The sequence below is a fragment of the Glycine max genome, chromosome 20 (assembly GCF_000004515.6).
Source record: "Glycine max cultivar Williams 82 chromosome 20, Glycine_max_v4.0, whole genome shotgun sequence".
Taxonomy (NCBI): Eukaryota; Viridiplantae; Streptophyta; class Magnoliopsida; order Fabales; family Fabaceae; genus Glycine; species Glycine max.
Genome location: NC_038256.2, coordinates 24,718,068 through 24,723,753, shown reverse-complemented (window position 1 = coordinate 24,723,753; position 5,686 = coordinate 24,718,068). Strand labels below are relative to the sequence as shown.

At 33.6% G+C, this 5,686-nt stretch overlaps 1 long non-coding RNA gene across 1 annotated transcript; it reads right to left on the bottom strand.

Annotated features, from left to right (window-relative positions):
• Window positions 1-4,484: 4,484 nt before the first annotated feature.
• LOC106797736 (uncharacterized) lies at window positions 4,485-5,304 on the bottom strand. The gene is made up of 2 exons (XR_001386889.3): window positions 5,157-5,304; window positions 4,485-4,696 (listed from the first exon to the last, which is right to left on the bottom strand). It is a non-coding gene; the product is annotated as an uncharacterized lncRNA (long non-coding RNA).
• Between the last annotated feature and the right edge of the window lie 382 nt (window positions 5,305-5,686).

Below are 5,686 nucleotides of genomic sequence, written 5' to 3'. Positions count from 1 at the left end.
AAGCTGCTAGACAAGTCAACATATAGAAAATTGTATCCTGAATGGGTTGACAAGATGCGGCCTTTGTCGAGTCACTTTACAGTTCCAAATTTCACAACTTTCTCTAGGCGAAGATAACTAGTCCACATTGGAACATATCGGTCGATTCACTACTCAATGTAGGGAGGCTAACTGAAATGAATATTACAAATTGCAGTTGTTTTTTATATCTCTAATAGGAATTTCATTTATATGATATTTGTTAGGGTTTTATTTCACGTTAGATTCAACTTATAGGCTAAGTGTAATCTAATCTTGATGTAGTAACTAAACTATCATCTAGGTCGTCTCCCAAAGGAATAAATGAGAGATTTCATGTAATTTTTGTTTTGAGATTGTCACGAAATAAATAACATAAAATAAATTACAATAAAAATTAAATGTCCATAAAATAATTAAGTAGAGATAGAAATACTATACTTGGATGGTGACGTCGATCTTGATGAATGAGTGTCTAGGTTTGGACTTGGAATTCGCTTGATCCACTGTAACTTCACAATTCTCTACCTATCTCTCTTGTTTATCCTCAATTCACTATTATATTCTACCCCAGCTCTCGCATGGTCACAAATTCTAAACTACTTGCTCGATACCCAATCTCTTGGACATACTAACACAAGCAATCAACATTAATGGTCGAGAATTAGCTAGGCTTAACCAAGATAATTCTATCCATAGAGATAATCCAAATTAAGTACTTGATTCATATTTGGGTTTCAACTAGGCTCACCAAAGCGCAAGTCAATTCTTGAATTCATCTATAAGATGGCCAATCAAATAAAAACATTAAGTATGAAAATAAATAAAGAACTAAAGATGAAGTATTGAATTGATAGAATTAAAGCGAAACAAGGTTCATTTTTTCCTCTCCTAGGTGGAAGGAATTGTACTCATACAATGAAACCTAGAATGTCTAATGGAATAGTGTAGGCGTCTAGTTAGTGGAAGTCTAAAATATAATTCTAAGAATTGCCCGGGACTTCTACACTGTTACAATGAATGTCTAGCCTCCTATTTATAGAATTGTTGCTAGATTTAATTAAGGAAAAAATCACAAGAAATTACAAACAAATAATATCTCTAATTAATTCAAGTAATTATCGTCTTCTTTAGCTGATTTATCCTTGAAAAATATCTTGCTCTTGATTTTCCTAGCTTTTATCTTCAATTTTCACAATTTCTCCTTCTAAAACTTTCTATTGATTTTAGGCTTTTCGAGCTTTGGTGCTTAAGCGGGAGATTGCTTGCTTCAGCAAGTCAATTTGAATTTTGAGTTTTGCTCTTTGTTTCTTGAAGCTTGAGCAAGCCTCTAGGCACTTAAGCGAGCTCCTACCAGAATTACCTGTTTTTGTTGAAAAACTATAAAAAATTTATTAAAAATAACTAAAACATAAAATTCTACCTAAGACAAAGTAAAATTGAATTTAAAGTTAATTTGATTCAAAATAATTCTAAATTTAACTAAAATGTCAAATAAACGTCCCAAAAGGCATATGAAAATCCTATAAATTTGACGTTTATTAGTATTCCTCCTTGTCACTTCATTATATTTAGAACTAGACAAATATGAAAAGGTACTTCCATAACAGGTTTCATAGAACCCAATTTGAAGTTACAATAGTTGACTTGATGAATTTGAAACAAGTGGATGAAATGGATGTTGACTTCATAGAAAGATTCAAAAAGCCAAGTAGCAAATGCATGGTACAACTACCAGGGTTCGAATATGTTGCCAAAGTTATGGCTAACATGGACCCCTAACTAAGAGAAGTGTAGCTTACACAGGAATATTCAGACTCAAACCACTTGGAATTCCATAATTAAGTGATTTGTTATGGACAAGCAAAGTAGATCTAAACAAGTAGAGCCATATCTAGTCTTTACTGAAGATCATGATGAATTTGAATAAGCAACTGATTATCATCATGATTAGGCAGCTAATGTCATGACAACCTAATTTCTTATGGAAATGTTGTCTAAAAGTGTTAATGGGTTGAAGCGTATTGGATCAATTTAAGCTGGGGACATATAGTAGTGATATCTTAACATTGTAAGTCTACTTTATACAAACCTAGTAGTTCTAGAAGATCTAAGTTTTCACATGCAACAAAATCATGTTAACTGAGAATCATAGGCACTAGTAGTATAAATAATGGTGGTAACATGATTCAAATGATACAATACATCTTTCAGCTCCTTCTTTCTGTCTTCAACTAAAAGGTGTAGGGGGCATTTGGTAATACCCAAATTTTGATGCAAAATTCAACTTTTGAGGATTCAGCCGAATGGTTACCAGCTAAGGTGGAATTTGACTAACTTTTATGCCAGCTGAAGGAGGTGAAGGCTAGTCTGGTTGAATACGAAATTGACGACTTATCAATATTAACCAAACAAGAAGCTTAGCAAAGCATGATTGTAGATAGTTGTCATACCCCATTTTTGACCCGTTTTTATTTCTTTTTTCTCGTCTTTTAAGCCGGAAATTTCCATCATTTCAGATGAAATTTCGGCAGGGAGGTATTTTAAAATACCTCATTTTTGTTTTGAAGACGCCCCTTTTTTTATTATTATTATTTATTTATTTACCTTTTTTATTATTATTATTATTTTTATTTTTAGTTATTATTTTCTTTTCTTTTCCTTTCCTGTTATTAAGTGTTTTTTATTATTTCCGTTTTTTTTATTAATATCTTTATTAGTATCTTCTTTTCGTTTTTTTATTATTATTATTATTTTATTTTTTAGTTTATTTTATTTTATTTTTATTTTGCTGTTTTTTTTTTTTTCTTTTTCCTTTTCCTTTCCTTTTTTCTTTTTTTTCTTTTCGGTTTTCTCGGTCCAGGCCCAGAGGGGCTCTTCGTTTTTTTACCCTAATTATGTCCTTTAAATGCTGCATTAATTACTGTGCATGTCAGAGAGAGAGAGAGAGAGAGAGAGAGAGAGAGGGGAATACGGACAGTCAAAACGCCGGAACAGCCAAGAGCCACCACTAGCCACCACTCAGCCCCTTTCCTCCTCCGAGAACCACCACCATCGGCCGAGCCCAGCCATCGGCCGAGCCAACACAGCCACCGAAAACCACCATCGGCCGAGCCCAGCCATCGGCCGAGCCAACACAGCCACCGTGAACCACCAACACCGCAAACACAGTAACCCACTCACTCACGCGGCCTAAAACCTACATCAAAACCACCACCAACGGCCAAGCCCACACCAAACACCACCAACCACAAGCACTACGTCAAACACCCACACCCACACAACCCAAGCCGTAACCGTTTTCTGAAGCTTAAACGATAACATAAGGACAAAGGTAGTTCACCTTTTTTCTAAAATTCAAGGCTAGATCTAGGCTTTATCAGTGTTGGTTTTCAAAAAATAACGGTGGATTTGAGAACTAGGGGAAAAAAGGAATTCAAAACATGTAGTTTTTTTATAAAAAAAAAGGAGGAGTTTCTTTTTCCGACGCGGCGGCGCCGCCACCCATGGTCGGCCAGCCACTGCGCCGGTAAACAGCTTCCGGCGGTGTGTGGTTAGAGAGAGAAGAGAGCTTCTGAGCGTTTCTTTAGAGAGAGGAAGAAGTTGGATTTATGTTATTTTAGGGTTTATTTTCTAATTTATACTGCTGCCATGACCAATACTATGGTGCACGCGGATCTCTATGTCCCCATGGACCATCAGGGTTGAACCGTTAGATCCTAGATCTAACGGCCAATGTTATCCCCTGTTTTGATCAGATGCATCTCACCTCTTGGTTTTTACTTTGTTCTTCTTCTCTTGTGACGTCTGATTAAGATCTAATGGCTAAGACTGTGTCTCCCCATGATCAAATCTGGACGCTTCGATCAATCTGACGATTCAGATTTGATCTGTTAAGCCCACTTTTTATTTTGAGCCCATTTCCTTTTTTCTGTTCCTTCTAGTATTTTACTTTCTGCACCCCCTTTTCTTCTCTATTCTTTTTTTATTACTTTTTTTATGCATCATATTTACTTTATGCCCTTGCATTTTTTTTTATTTTCTTTATTTATTTTCCAGCACCATATCTATTTTACGTCTTGCATTTTATTTTCCAGTATCATATTTATTTATTTATTTTTTTTTTTTTTGTCTTGCATTTTTATTTTGTTTATTTTTATTTTATGCATCATATTTACTTTATGTCTTGCATTTTTTTATTTATTTTTAGCGTCATGTTTATTTTATGTCTTGCATTTTTATTTTCTTTTATTTTATTTCCAGCATTATATTTATTTTTATGTCTTGCATTTTTTATTTATTTTTAGCATCATGTTTATTTTATGTCTTGCATTTTTATTTTCTTTTATTTATTTCCAGCATTATATTTATTTTTATGTCTTGCATTTTATTTTCTTTATTTATTTTATGCACCATATGTATTTCTTGTTTTGTATTTCATGCATTTTATTATTTCTTCTAGCATATTTATTTTAATGCATTTGAAATTTTTATTTATTATTGTCAATTAGAATGTATCTAGGTCCAATGTAAATAAAAATAAAAATGAGAATCTGCACCGACACTCACATTTATTTTTATGTTTTCCGCCGAGGACGATCATGTGATTTGAACCGTATCCGAGGAAAAGGACCCTCACTTGATCCAACGTCATTTTAAGGGATCCGGCGCGTTTAGACTTATCTCCGCATAATTTCCAAAAAAAAAAAAAAAGGGATCAATCTTTATTCTTTCTTTCTTAATCAAATCTTTAATCAATCTTTAATCAATCAAAACATTTTTTCAAATTTAAAATCAATCGAACTCACTTCTTTTATTTCTTCTATGCCTTCTCGGTCTCTTACCTTGCCTAAACTCTCCTTTTTTTTCGAACTTTAAAATCAATCAAAACCAACCACTCGACTTTCTACCCCGAACTACATGATTTTGATCCCATTCGGGTATGTAGGCAAAAGACTTTGTCTTTCCAAATCAATAAAAAATAAACAAAAACTTTTTCCTTCTCCTTTCTTTTTAACCCATCTCTTTAATCTTTCCACACTTGAGCATTTATTTTCAAACAAATAATTAATTTAGCATAAAGATAAAATAAGCAAGAGGTTCCTATAGAGTACTATAGACGTTTAGGGTGCTAGTACCTTCCCTTTGCGTAACCAACCCCCGGACCTTTGATCTCTTAAAAAATAGGGTTTTTTCGAGCTTTCTCCCTTTTCTTCGGAAAAATAAAAGATCGGTGGTGATCTTAAAAAATGCGAGTCAATGCTAATCAATAGCTTGATATCCAAAAATCACCGCGACAATAGTTGTATTGACCTTGTCACAAGGTCAATACAACTATCTACAATGTTAGTTGAATGGTAAAATTAGGCTAATATTAATGTTAGGTGAATGAGAAGGAGGCCAATTTAGTTGAATGCGCAACTAACTAATCTTCAATATTTGTTGGACATGAAGGTTACTTGAACATGGATAAGGTAAATACGACTACCTACAATGTTAGCCAAATTGGCAGATTTTAGCTAATTTTAAGGTTAGTTAAATGAGTAGAAAATTAATTCGACTACATTCAATATTAGTTGAAGGGGAGATTAGCTAACTTTAGTGTTGGTTGAACATGGATATGGTCATTTTGGCTACTTACAATGTTAGCCAAAATGTTAGTCGAATG